The sequence below is a fragment of the Canis lupus genome, chromosome X (assembly GCF_011100685.1).
Source record: "Canis lupus familiaris isolate Mischka breed German Shepherd chromosome X, alternate assembly UU_Cfam_GSD_1.0, whole genome shotgun sequence".
NCBI classification, from domain to species: domain Eukaryota; kingdom Metazoa; phylum Chordata; class Mammalia; order Carnivora; family Canidae; genus Canis; species Canis lupus.
In genome coordinates this window covers 115684505-115699010 of record NC_049260.1, presented here as the reverse complement: position 1 = coordinate 115699010, position 14506 = coordinate 115684505, and the positions used below count along the sequence as shown (strand labels likewise).

The 14506-nt window shown below is 44.0% G+C and overlaps 1 long non-coding RNA gene across 1 annotated transcript in view; it reads left to right on the top strand.

Moving 5' to 3' along the window:
* The window catches only part of LOC119868529, an 86022-nt gene that overhangs the window by 62873 nt on the left and 8643 nt on the right, over nucleotides 1-14506 (top strand). Inside the window, exon 4 of the long non-coding RNA XR_005386489.1 lies at nucleotides 10049-10138. This is a non-coding gene — a long non-coding RNA (uncharacterized LOC119868529). The remainder of the gene's footprint in view (nucleotides 1-10048; nucleotides 10139-14506) is intronic.

Genomic DNA, 14506 nt, shown 5'->3' with positions numbered 1-14506 from the left:
AAAGGTCTGATTTTGTGGTCGGCAGCAAGGGTTCATTCCGCTGAGGAGAATTGTTGCTTTGACACCCCTGCAGTATCTGGGGGTGCAGAGCCGACACCATCCTAGCCCTCCTTTGCCAAATATTTTCCATATATTTTGTGATTTTCTTTTTTTACCTTTGGCAAAATGACCTGATTTTATGTGTAAATAAGAGATCTGATTTCCAGCCGGCTGTGTTGGGCTCTGTGTACTCCACGGAGTGAAGGATGCTAACATCTAGAAGTGCGAGGTTCTCAGTTCTGGATTATTCTATGGTAGTGACTGAGTTGCAGTCCAAAGCTGCCTTAAGGAGCTATCTGGCAGTTTGCAAAGCCACACCTTTTCCTTCAGATCAGTGGGAAAGTCACTACATTGCTTCAAACTCTTAAGCAATGTTCTCAGCAACACGGAAGACCGCCACCTCTTTGTGCCACCGTACTTGGCACTCAAATATCAGGCGCCTCTTGTTCCCCCATTAAAACTAGTGTTTATATAGGGCGGTTGCTTCTATGAACATAGGACAAGACACTTCACTCAGCTTCAGTGCAAACTCACAGAGCTCTCTGATCTATTCTCCTTATTTAAAATTACGGAAGGCCTCAAAAATAGTGGTGGACAACAGTTATATAATCATTCTCACCTCCCATTCTGGCCAACTGAAATCCAGAAGCCTTCTCCCAGGACATGGACAGGGAGCAAAGTCTTAGGAGGAAAGATTGCAGGTCTTTCTTGGGTCCAGTTATGTTGTTGTTTCACTCATAGTTCCAGAAGCCAGGTGCCCCCTGTTGTCTCTTCCATATGACACTCACTGGGAGATCTTCTGGCCATTTATTCAAGTCTACTAAATTTATCGTTCCAAGTATGCTCAAAGTCTCTAAATCATAATGCCCTCATTCTGTCAGGTTTGTTTAAAATGCATATTGGTATGTAGGCTTCGTTTATTATTAAAAAAAAAAAAAAACCCGGATACCTCCCATTTTGCTGTGCCTCATCTAAACACTCCTTAACTGTGTCAAGCCAGGAATTAATTAGTTTTATATTTCTTATGTTAATTTCTCTCACTTTCCCAGTTAATTTCATTGGAAATCTGTTTTATTAGCTTAATAACACTTCTATCCTTCTGTGCTAATGGGATTTTTCATAAAAAATTCAAGGATTTCATATAGGCCTGAATAAATAGGAAATAATTGAATGACAGGGCTGATAAATGGGAACTCTTTGGGTACTCAGCTTCTGTAACCCCTTCAGGTCCCTGAGTAGAACCGGCTCTGCATCGTGTGCCATGATAGCTTAGCAGTGGACAGGTCCAATATCAAGGCAGTCATCTGTGCATGGCCCAGAGGATCAGAACAGGAGGCAGGCAAATTGACTATTTCTTTAAAGGCAAAATTTCAAGGGGCTTGATCCATCCAACTGGGGACAATGACTAATGCTTTCTACACACAGAAATGAAGCAGATGAACAACTATTCCCAAAGGTTAGATGCCATCCATTGAACTCCATTAAGCAATCAAATACCTGATGACTCAGAGTCATACTGTTCCTTACGTTCCTTGGGAAAACTTCCATTCCACCTACCCCATCCATTAATGCCCCAGCCCCTCAGCAGGGAAGTTCTCTAACCTGAGAGAATTTGTAATTTTAAGGAGGCTGCTAATTGAGTGACCTCTAACTTGAGGAAGGCTCTCATAGGCTAGCTAGAGTTTAATAATTATCCTCCAGGGAAAAACATATCCTGCAAGGAAAACTCTAAAGGCAGCAGCGGGGGCATACCCATTACTGATGAGTTCAGGGGCTGTTCCTTAAGATTCCCAACATTTTATGGGGAAGAGAACAGATGTGAAGGTCATGAGTCTGGGAGGTGCTGCGGTGACCTATTTCATTTTTCAAAACAATCATCGTAAAATAGATTTACCATCTTAATCCTTTTTCAAATTTCTAATTTAAAAAAATTTAGTGGGCTCTACACCCAGCATGGGGCTTGAACTCACAACTCTAAGATCACGAGTCTCAGGCTCTACCAACTGAGCCAGCTAGGTGCCTGGCTCCCCTCCCCCATCTCAATCATTTCAAAGTGCCCAGTTCAATAGCATCAAGTACATTCACATTGTTGTATAGCCATCAACACCATCCATCACAGAACTCCTCTTTTTGTGTAACTGTCCCCATCAAATAGTTCCCCCATTTCCCCACTCCCTAACCCCAGGGAACCTCTGTTCTACTTTTTGCATCTATGAATTTGACTACTCTAGGCACCTCATATAAGCGGGGTGACACAATATTTGTCTTTCTGTGATTGGGTCATTTCCCTAGCAGAACATCGTCAGGCTTCATTATTGTAGCATGTGTCAAAATTGCCTTCCTTCTCAAGGTGGAATAATGTCTCATTCTATGAAATACTATATTCTGCTTATCCATTCCCCCATGGATGGGCACTTGGGATATAATGGCATCTTTCTGAATTAAAACCAGATGATTCCCAGGCACTCTCTGGAACTAGGTTGCCCAAACTGTGCTAGAGAAAAGTGTCTGGGATACCAGGAAGGTCCTACTCATGACAGTTTAGCTTCCTGAGCAAATAAGAAAAGGGACAAGAAAAGCCAAGTGACATAATTGCTGTTTGGTTGGAAGCAAGAATACAGACCTCTTTTAATGCATTTTCTTGGGTGCTTGTCATTTTGATGATTATCTTTTTTATTATTATTTTTTACCATAGTGATAACCATTAGTTTAAAATAAATAAAATTCCAGCAGCACAGGTTCTCTCTTAAAACCCCTTAGACACTTAATAACTTCAACTTTTGAGGATGTAAATTCTATAAGGTCACGTGGAAGTTTACCTTGTAAAGATGTATAAAATTCTGTAGGCTTTTGGTATATTATGTGTGAAAAGTGGTGCTTTAGTAGCATTACAATGAATATTTCATAGTTTTCAAAATAGCTTATGTTTTAAAATATAACATTCATTTTTGTAAAATGATCTTTTAGAAACTTTGGAAATAGCCCAAAAAAGTTCACAGCAGGCTAGAGGAAGAATTTGCAGCTTGCTGTAACATCATGTCCTGGCATTTGATGCCCTTTCTTAATCTCCTTGTTATTTTCTCTTTCATCTATATTTCTTTTTGTTCTTAAAGATTTTATTTATTTATTTGAGAGAGAGAGCATGCACAGGGGGAGGAACAGGGAGAGAGGGAGAGAGAGAAGAGTCCCAAGCAGATTCCATGCTGAGTGCAGAGCCCGACGTGGGGCTCGTTCTCATAACCCTGAGATCATGACCTGAGCTGAAACCAAGAGTTGGACTAAACCTACTGAACCACCCAGGTGCCCCTCTCATCTGTATATCTCACTCTCCTTTCAAAATCAATTTTCCCCCTTTTTCCTCTTCCTTGCTCACCCGTTCCTTAGCCTTACCCATACTTCAGCCTGCCCTGGACCTCTAGGTGTCCTTCCAACCATTACTCAGCCCCGCTGATGGGTCTGAGAGAAAGAACAGATGCTAGTGCATTGTGACATCTAGCTGAAAGATGCTTACACTCCCTCGCCTATGCAAATATATACATCAGAATTGCCCTGAAACATATTTACAGTGAAGTATTGTAGACAAAGGACACACAGATGGAATGTTCTGCCAATAAAAGCAAATTTCAGATAATTATTTTGTTCTTAAGGTTAATTACTGGTTTGGATTTTTAAGGCATTTACTATTCTAAATAATGTAAACACTTAGTGGCCATAAAAATTTCACCCTATTACAGAGATATATCTGAAAAGGCAAATGTTTTCAGTGAGGATTTTCCTCGGGTTGTTTTCCTCCTTGAACCTCCTGGATCTTTGGATTTCTCCATGATCTTAATTGCAGTCTATACCAGCATTTGGATCATTCTGCATCTGTGCTGATAATGATGTGAAAATTAATGTAAATAACATGACAGCATTTCCCCTTTGTTGTTGTAGCAGAATGTGGTTATAGCCAAGCAAATTTGGCTATATTCATTGAGGTCCTAAGTCACCAAAATACTAAGCTGCTCAGATGAAAGAACGAACTACCTCTGGTTTAATCTCTGTATCTCTCTACATTATGTCTCTCACTGCCTCTGTCTCATGCCCTCTGCCCTCCCAACACACACATGGGCTTCCTTCCACTTAGGCTCTTTCTTCTCTCTTGACCTCACTTTCTCTCTCTGTAAAATGAGGAAGACTGAATGATCTCTGAGATCCTGTCCTGCCCTAACATTCTTTGTTTCAAAGCCTATGAATAAACATGACACTAATATCGACATTGCTACTTCCCTTTTAAAATGACCTGTACTCTGGAAAAGAGAGTTTGATGAATGCTGTAAAAATCACTTCCTGGAAATGAGACGAGCCATTTTCATAATGAATATGATTTCATGCACCTAGCTTTTAAAGAAGCAATTTGCTTGCCAAGTTGCCAAATTGAGGATTATCATTGTGATAAGGAAATTAGTGGTTAACATTTATGGCCATTTACAAGATCCACTCCACATTGATAAGTTCTCATACCTAGCCTAGAGAATCCCATTAAAAGGTTAGATTTCTGTTGTACAGATGAATATCTTAAAGGTAAAATACAAGTGAATTGAATAGCTCATGTACTTAAATTTGAATTTGTCATATGTCTGTATGTATTGAGCACACCATAAAGCTAGCTTTGAATGTTTCATGTGCTTTTAAAGAGTGACATGGAAATTATATTCCTGAGCATACACACAAAAAAGCTTTACTTAAATGGCTAATGATGGTACTCAACTCCCTAAAATAAAGCACATCTAAAAATATGTCTTTCTGAACCCAAGCCAATGAAAAGGTCTGCTTATTTACTTGCTACATCAAGTATGACCCATGGCTTTATAAGCAGACCAAGATTAATGGTAGGAGTATCTGTAACCAAGATATTAAACTATTGATTTGGGAAGACATGTCATGCCTCTGATTTTATTTTCAGAATATCTCTGAGCATAAGCACCATTAAACAAATAAAATGCAATGAAATGTGGGCTGTGCTAAGTCATCTCGTCCTCAAACTTCCATTCATCACAGAAACTGGAAAGTATAGAAAGCTCCAGACACTGGAAAAGCAAATTGTCACGATGGTATATAGCTCTTTCTTTGTGGTCTTCAAAGGGCACCACTGCCTAGGAAAGAAAACACTGTAAAATGAGTCTGTCCCATGAGTCTGAAGTGACACAATAAATGCCTGATTGATCTTTCTTATAAGTCATAATATTGTTCTTGACTTTTAAATTTTAATGCCCATATGAACATTTTGAAAATGGGTTTTCGTCTTGTGGGATTTAGGCTTGTGGGTAAATCCTGATGTATGTAAAGCCTCTGAGCTGCGTTTTGGAGGTTTGAGAAAGTCTTTTTTTTATTTTTAAGTAATCTCTACAGCCATTTTGGGGCTCAAACTCAACCCCGAGATCAAGAGTCACTCATTCCACTGATTGAGCCAGCTAGGTGCCCCAAGAAAGCCTTTTTTTAATATTTATTTTTTGTTAGAATTCCTTTCCTTTTCTCCTCCTGCTCTTACATAGTCAGATACTAAATATTGGAAGAGAAACAAAAATTCATAAAATACGACTTGGTAGCTTAAAAGAAGGGATCAAAGATAAAAGGGAAAAAGTATAAAAACAAAGCCATCTAGGTCTGAACAAAAATGACAGATCATGGTATTCTACACATCTGCTAAGGATATGGTCCCAAAATTGTTTCCAAGAGGCCCAGCAGCCGCTAGGAAAAGAAAGAATCTGTATGCTGAAAAAGCCACCATGTCTGTGAAGTCAAAAATATCAATTACACAATGGATGTATAATTGTTCTTGGTTGAGAGGCCAGGAAGTTTCCCCAGGCAGCCACATAAACAGTGCTACTGATAGTATAATAACTAAGGTCTCTAACACTGTCTTTATATGTAATACTGAATTCCATGAGCTATGGTTTAACATGGCCCTTAATAGAAGTTAATGGTATGGGGGGGCACCTGGCTGGCTCAGTCGGTGGAGCATGCAATTCTTCACCTTGGGGTTATAAATTCAAGCCCCACGGTGGGTGTAGAGATTACTTAAAAAAAATAAAATCCTAAAAAAAACAAACAGTAAAAAATAGAAGTTAATGGCTTAGTATCATACCAAAGTGTAATTTAGGAAAAGTCATTCTGCTGGAAGGCCAATCTGATGAAATCTATGTGCCTAACCCTCTGCCGACATGCCTGAATCTAGGGATGTATTAGAAGAGGAGGACAGATCTTGTCTTCTCCTAGCAGCGCTCGCATTTAAGAAGCTGTTCTTTTGAACTCAGCTTTTGACAAAGATTGAGTGACAGAGAGCTGGGATTGTTCTCCTGGTAAACTGTTAGAGCTCTGCTGCTTTCTGTATCTTGAAACCGGAGGATGGCAAGGTACAAGCTCAGTTGAGGAAAGTTATAAAACAAAAAGTAATAATAAGTAAAGATGAACGGACTAATATTTACTTTTGTCGGGCATTGTTTATGGTACTTTATTATTTTTTTAAGGTTTTATTTATTCATGAGAGACACAGAGAGAGAGAGGCAGAGACACAGGCAGAGGGAGAAGCAGGCTCCCCACGGGGAGCCCAATGCAGGACTCAATCCCAGGACCCCGGGATCACGACCTGAGCCGAAGTCAGATGCTTAACTACTGAGCCACCCAGGCGTCCCTGTTTATGGTACTTTATATGCACAAGCTCATTTAATTGTCACGTCAACCAATATTATACCCATTTTCCATATGGAGAGATTTGAAGGGCAGAGAAGCTAAGGAGTTTACCTAGTATCACACAACTAGAAAGTGACGAAGCCAGGATTTATAACCAGCTGGTTAGTGCTCCAGGTTCCACATTTTTAACCACCTCCTCATGGGAGAGCTTTTCTCATTACCCGCCCCCCCCCCACACACACACAAAAGGACCAGAAGGCCAAGAAACTACAAAGCATTTCATAACGACAACTCAGCTGTGCTGTTGACCTCAGCAGCAAGTAGAACAGTGTGGGCACTCCCAAAGACCTGGGCCACTGTTGCCTGGCCAGCAGGGAAACAGTTCTACAGTTGAAATCAGGTGACCTCGATTTGAGTCCTTCTGATGCAACCTTGAGTGAATGTGGCTCAGTTTCCCCAACAGCACAATGAGGGTTTTGACCTCAAATGGTGGGATCTTAACCAGGGGAGCATGGTAGTATCACCTGGGAAACTTTCCCAGCCCATTGCTCCAGGCCCTGCCCCAAACTCGCTGAGCACCCACAGTGGCCTACGTGGTGTGGAGGATATAGAGTTAACTTTTCAAGGCTAGCTTCTCCCTTGCAAAGGTCTTTAAGGACGGTACATAAAGAAACAGTTCTGTTGGGGCACCTGGGTGGCTCCGTTGAGTGTCTGCCTTTGGCTCAGGGCGTGATCCCTGGGTCCTGGGATCGAGTCCTGCCTCAGGCTCCCCACGGGGAGCCTGCTTCTCCCTCTGCCTGTGCTTCTGCCTCTCTGTGTCTCTCATGAATAAATAAATAAATAAAATCTTAAAAAAAAGAAACAGTTCTGCCTAGGCAGAAGGTTTTGTTGTGTTAAAAGCTAAGAGTGCATGTCTGAATCCAGCTACATCTATAAAAGCAGCAATACTTGTCACTCTTTCATGGTAAAGGACACTTGGAAGTGGGCCACGGGGAAAAGCCACTAAGGATCGGTGGCCAAACCAAACTTATAAGGGCCTAGGACGGGCTGCTGAAGTGAGCAAACCCCCAGCATTGACTGCTAGAGTGAGCAAAGCCTGAATAGCAGCAGGGAGTTTGCAAGCAGACCTAGCCATGTTAAGAATCCCAATAAAGCAGTGAGGAATAAGGGCAAGGCCACTGACTACAGGCTCGTGTACTTGCTTGAAATCCCGGATTTGTCATTTCCCAGCTATGTCACCCTGGGCACATTTATTTGACTTCCCCGAGCTTCAATTTCTGCAACTGGGATATGGAGACAGAGTAGTGGACTCATGGGGCTTTACTCTAGATTCGTTGTGTGGTGTTTTCATTAGCATTTATTGTGTGCCTTCTCCTTGCCAGGTGTTAATTTAAGTGCTTGACATGTGTTTATTTTATTTCATCTCGACCAAACCCCAGACAACATGTCACCCAGCTAGCAAGCAGTCGGCCAGCGTGGATCCAGTCAGTGGGATTCCAGAGGCCATGCTCTGCCTCACTGCCCTCTCCCCTCCTTCTGCCTAGCATGGACAACAGCTCCAAATGGACAGAAGCTACTAAATTGCTTCTTTACAAGCTAAGTCCATTAAATCCTCTCCATTATGAAAATGGCTTCTCTGGTTCCAGAAAGTGCTTTTTACAAGATTCATTAAACTCCCTTTCCCCGTGTATGTGTCATTTTATGAGGGTGGCAGAAATATAGCTATTAGTGCCATGGGTTTCATAGACTTGTAGAATAATAATGCTAGAGCTATCAAGGCCCCAAGGCATTGTTTAGCCTATTCCTTTCATTTTACACTTGGGGAAACTGAGGCTCCAGAGAGATAAGTGGTTTAACCATGAAAAGCCACCAGGCTTATGACTGCAGCAGAATAAAAGCCCATGTTCTCTGACTTTTTTTTAAGTCCATGTTTACCTTCTCACTATCAGCGTACAGCCTTGCAAGCAGGTACCACTGGTGACTCACTGATGCATTGATTTATTCAAGAGATATGTATTGAGCAGTTGTTGATTGTGCCAAGCAGTGTGTGGAGTCCAAGGGCGAGAAAACCTCCTCCTCCAAGCAGGAGGTCGCTCTTGGCCCAGACAACCCCATCTCCACTCTTGCTGGAAGGAGTTGGGGATGGGGGAGCAGCAGGGCTTAACTTTGGCTGCACACTGCAATTACCTCGGAATCTTCTAAAAATGCTAGCACCAAAAATGTTTAGGGACCCACCCTGGAAAGCCGAGTAAGAATCTCTGCAGTAGGGCCCGGGCTCGAGTGGTGGCCCCAGGTGGTTGCAATATGCCGGGTAGGTTAGTAACCACTACTCTAAGCACATGTCCTAGCAGTGGTCAGAGTATAGAAAGGACGGTGCTCATGTACGATGCTAAGGCTTAGCAGGGCATTGCTGTTACCGGTTTTAGAAAAAGCTCCAGGGACTCCTGGGTGGCTTAGTGGTTGAGAGTCTGCCTTTGGCTCAGGGCGTGATCCTGGATTCCCACGTTCAAGTCCCACATTGGGCTCCTTGCATGGAGCCTGCTTCTCCCTCTGCCTGTGTCTCTGCCTCTCTCTTTCTGTGTGTGTCTCTCATGAATAAATAAATAAAATCTTTTAAAAAGTTCCAGGAATAACCAAAATATATATAACTAGAGCTCACAGCTTAGCCACTCAGGAGCTGGTCCAGCCACGCTGCAGGGTACAAGGGTCCACTCTCATTCCTTATGCTGAAAGGTTTCTTTTGAATTTCTGAGGCACCTGTTGGTGCCAAGCATTATGCTAGCCTAGGAACTTCCACGGATGAGTGAGTTAGATCCTGATATCCTTGTGAGGTAGGTGCTGTTATTATGCCCGTGTTTCAGCAGAGGAAACTGAGACTCAAGCTAATGAACTTGCTCAGGATTACAGAGGAAGTAGCCAAAGCAAGATTTCAAGTTATGCCTTCTGACTCCAGGACCCTTTTCCACCACATCATGTTACAAAGGAAAAGCCCTTTTATAAGATCAACAGATACACTGTCAGACCCGTGTCGTGCAAATTGTCAGGACATTGGAGTGCCTGGGTGGCTGCCCTCAGCTCAGGTCATGATCCCGGGGTCCTGGGACTGAACCCCACATCCGGGCTCCCTGCTCAGCAGGGAGAGGGATCTACCTCTCCCCCTCTCTCTCCCTCTGCCCCTCCCCCTGCTCATGTGTGCTTATTTGCTCTCTCTCAAATAAATACATAATATCTTTTAAAAAATAAAAAAAAATTGTGAAGATGTTGATCAATAACATGTTAGACCAGTCTCTTCCCCACCCTGATTCTGTTCTCTCTGGTCTCCCCCGCCTGTTTCTAGCACATCTTCCTGCCATGCCAGCCACAGGTGCTGTTGTGAAAGGCAGAAAGAAGGAAGACTCTTGCCATTCAACCCTCTGTCTTCCAGGAGGTATGAACATGTCATCTCTGAGGATTTTGAAATCACTTCCTGTAATGAGTTTTGCCAGAGAACAGGCACAAAGAATTGTGTCTTATTCTTAGCACATATTCTCAGCACGCCTTTTAATGACTCCCATGGAACCAGTTCCATGCATGCTGTGTTTCTGTCTATACTGAACATTAGCAAGCACAAACATTCTCCACAATGGTTCGAAATTAGCAAGACAGTGTTGAATACATTTCTGCTCTTTTGTTGTTGAAAGCTAAAATATGTATTTACTTTCTTCTAAAGTAACCAAAATTTCAGACTACACTGTGCCTGTCTGTTTGGGCTGCGTTGAAGATCGAAAGGAAAGCACACCAGTTGACATACTATGTACTATGTACATACTATGTGGATTGGAGCCCTGGCCTGCAAGCATTTTCATCTACTTCCTGAAGGTGGTAGGAAGAATGATGGAAGTATTTTTATTTGATCTGTTGGCAGCCCATTCCCACGTCCAACGTGCTCATGAAAGCCTCTGCAAGGAGAAGCCAGCGTAGGGTGTCAGAAGAAATAAAAGGCAAACCAAATTTAATCTTGGGATTTTTATGGGTACTGCGAGGGAAAAGTAAATGTCACGATGCTGCCTGCAAGATGCTACCACTTGCGTGCCAGCTTCCCTCTCCAGTGTGACTTACCAACAAAATTTAGTAGCCACTGAATGAGAAGCTTTTTAGAATAAAACATGCTCAGATGCACAGCGTAGCTCCCAAGACATTCGGACCCAAATGAAGACAGACCCCATCTTGTGACATCTGTGGTCGATACTACACTGTTGACTTTGGGGAGCAGTGGCATATGTGAAGCTTGCCATCTCCCCCAAAGTAATTCATGTGAGGCAGGGGGTAGGGTGAGTGGGATGCAATCAAGATCATCCAAAAGTTCATTAGAACAAACAACCACTACCATTTCATGCTATTCCCTGGTGGAAGGAGGAAGCCCTGCATGCTCTGTTTGCTGGAATAAATTTGAGAGTCCAGTAGTTCTTCTGAAGCTCTCACTAAAGCCCGAGCAGATAAGGGATCACTGGTGTCTCACAGAATGATGTTGAGTTTTTCTCTCACCTTCCTAGTGACTCTTCAGGCATGGTTTTAATATTCTGTTCACGGCTTGCAAACATCATCGAGCATGTGGCTTTTATAAGCATTGCATTGATACACGTGCCGTAAAAGAGTGCTTGGTAAGACCACAGCAAGGGCAATATGCAGGTTGCTACAAAAACCCTTCTCAGAAGATGAGAAAAAAAAAAAATGTGGTGCATCCTTCCAGAATCGTACGGGAGCTGCGCTCTCTGGCTGCTCCGAAGCACTGTGTCACTGCGGTGTTGCCTTCTGAGACTTGGTCAGCATCTCGACTGCAGCGGGGCTTTCAGGGGCGGCCTGATCTCGGGCACTCGGGGGAGAAGAACTCTCGTGTTGCCTGTGAAAGGAGTCTCTCCCACGGTTGTACATCTCCCTGAGTGCAATGGAAACAGCAGCAGGTGCTGTGTGCCAGTTGAAGCCCACTGGGTCCTGCACATGGGGGCAAACTGGTGCTCTGGGAGGCACGTGGTGCTCGCTGCTGCTGCTGCTGCTGCGTGGGCTCTTGGCACTGCCAAAATATTTCTTGGGCATCAAAGGCTGCCAGGCCAGGGCTGAGTGCCACGGTAAGAGAGGAGAGAAATGCACCAGTGAAGGGAATTTCTCTTTCCTTTTCTCAGAACCCTGAACTAAAAATAAAACAGAGGACACTCTGAACTACTCCAAATACAAACCAGCACAGGGGGAAAACACCCACAGCCACACACACACGCACTACGAGAGGGAGGTTGTGAACGTGACGTGAATCACTACATGCAGAGCATGTCAAATGCTGCAGGACACGAATTAAGTGCTAGAGAATCGGTATTACTATTACTTAGATGAAGACGGGCCCACGTCCGTATTGGATCCCTCGAAGGAACAAAACACGCCGAGTTGCTCGAGGTGTTGGCTTCCATCAAGCCTTGACAAGAATAGATCAGGGTGTTGGGAGGCCACTCACCTTGGCACATGGAAACCAATAGGGAAAGAGCGATGAAGGGACACGCGGCAGCAATTAGAATCCCCACTAACCAAGTACAGGAGACACAGAGGATTCTAGCATGTCCTAAGCAGAATCCCTCATCAGGGAGCAGCCGCTCTCGTTTGAGCGAATCATATCACCAGACAGACTTCAGAGAACCTTTTTAGAAACCCCCCCAACCCCCCCCCACCAAATCTGGAAATCTTAAGAGTCTGGGGACCAGCCATGTCTTTGCAGAGCTCAAAGGGCCACAGGTTTCTAGAAACCAAATTATGCAATTCTTTCCCTATCTGCTTACCTTCTAGGGGAGGTCAGACGCTCCCCCCGACACCCCCCGCCTCCGTTTTAGTTAGTATGGTAGTCAGGCTGTCTGTGTTTATTCAACCCAACTTAGACTGAACCTTCCCTGTTCGCCATCTGGGTTCGGGAGATGCTGTCTGGGGCTGTGATTTGTGAATGGCCGCATCCACCAGGGTGCTTCTCACACATAAGCCTAATTCATCGCCCTGTCAATTTTCTCCTCAAGCCATCACACTTGAGACATAGTTAGAATCCTGGAACGTGAGAGCCAGAAGGGGCCATCGAGATCAACTAGTCCAACCTCCTCATTTTACACCCACAGCTGATAGCTGCATTCCAATTTGTCATCCGCATCGCTCCTGGCGTGATCAGGGCTGCCAGCACTGGGAAAATGGGACATGCTCCTCTTCCCCACATTCTCAGAGAGGCCAAGGTCACAGCATCCCCCTCCTCGTCCCCCAGCCAGCCTCACACACAGTTTTCACTGTTTCCTTTCTGCGGCTGTGTGAGGCAGGCTTATAAAGCAACAGCCCTTTGTTGCAGAGGGAAGAACAAAACCCCGGCCTCCCAGCAGTCGGGAGATTTATAAGAGCTCAAGGAAGGTCAAAAGGGTAAATTACCCTGTGACTTGTATATAATCAGCATCTTTCCAGCGGACTCCGGGACGAGGCTGATTACAGGGAAGGCAGAGGTGAGGAAAAGGGAGCATAAATAATCACACAACACGAGGCTAGAACAGGTTATGGTCCTCATCTTTCTTTTGGTCTTTCCGCTCAGCATTGTGCTAAATCTTTCTTGGAAGAGCATTTTCAGAGGAACAAACGGTAAAGATGCTTTCTTTCCAGATTTGTTGACAGTAGGAATGGGAACTAAGGATATTGTGAGAGAGTCTCTTTATTTTTAGGCCACAAAGGATATGCCCAGACATTGGAGGAAATGGGCCAGAACAGGGAACCATAGTTATTGAGGAGTCACGTCGGTTCCGAAGGAGCAGCCAAGGCTTCACAAGAGGAGGTGCAACTTTGGTATCTCTTCTCCCCTCTTCCTGTTTCATTCCGTCTTGCTTCCTTTCACATGTGACCTAGAGAATGGGGTTATATTGAGGCAAAATTGGGATGAGTATATCTTCATACTCTCCTGCATCCATGCATCTAAGTCTCAAGTGCCCACTGCCTGCCTAGGAACTTTTGGCCCCTAGTGAACCCCACATGAGCCCTCATTGCCTTGTACTGAGAGTGCTCCCTGGGACACAGTAAGCTCTAGGGGCATGGAAACCTGGTCTGTGTTACTTGCCACTGTGTGTACAGCACCAGTCGTACAGCCCAGGATGGAGGAGGTGCCCAGGCAGCCTGAATGAATGAATGATTGTGGCACCAGTTCTTTGGAGAGCTAGATGGCTGTGATTTCAAATGAAACTGATTAGGTTATATTCCTAGGAGTATCCTCCCACCCACCCCCGGCCTTTATTTCTTTACTTATTTTGTGAGTAGGACCTCATGCCCAATGTGGGGCTTGAACTCAGGATCCTGAGATCAAGAGAGGCACGCTCTACCACCTGAGCCAGCCAGGTGCCCCACCCCCTTGACCTTTATAAGGGTCATTGCCTGTCTGCCTCATCCATTCGGGCTTCTGGTGCCTAGCATGCTGTAGCCACTTGAATATTGGTGTAAAGACATAATGAATATGTTACAGAAACCACTTAGTAAAGCAACCGGAGTAGACCTAGAGGTTTTAGGGTGACTCCTTTCAGCATAAAATAACACAGCCCTTTTAAGAAACAAAATCAAGGAAGGATCAAATGTGAGTCATAACTCAGTGATGCTTCTCTAATTGAATGCTTTCCAGCTGTTGGTGTGTGTAAGACCTGACTGACATCCACATTATATTGACCTTCCACCTAAAAGTAATCCTGGATTTATAATAGATTCACATACCACAGGGCTCTCATATCCCATACAGAATTTACATGCTCATGCAGTCACCACATGTCCA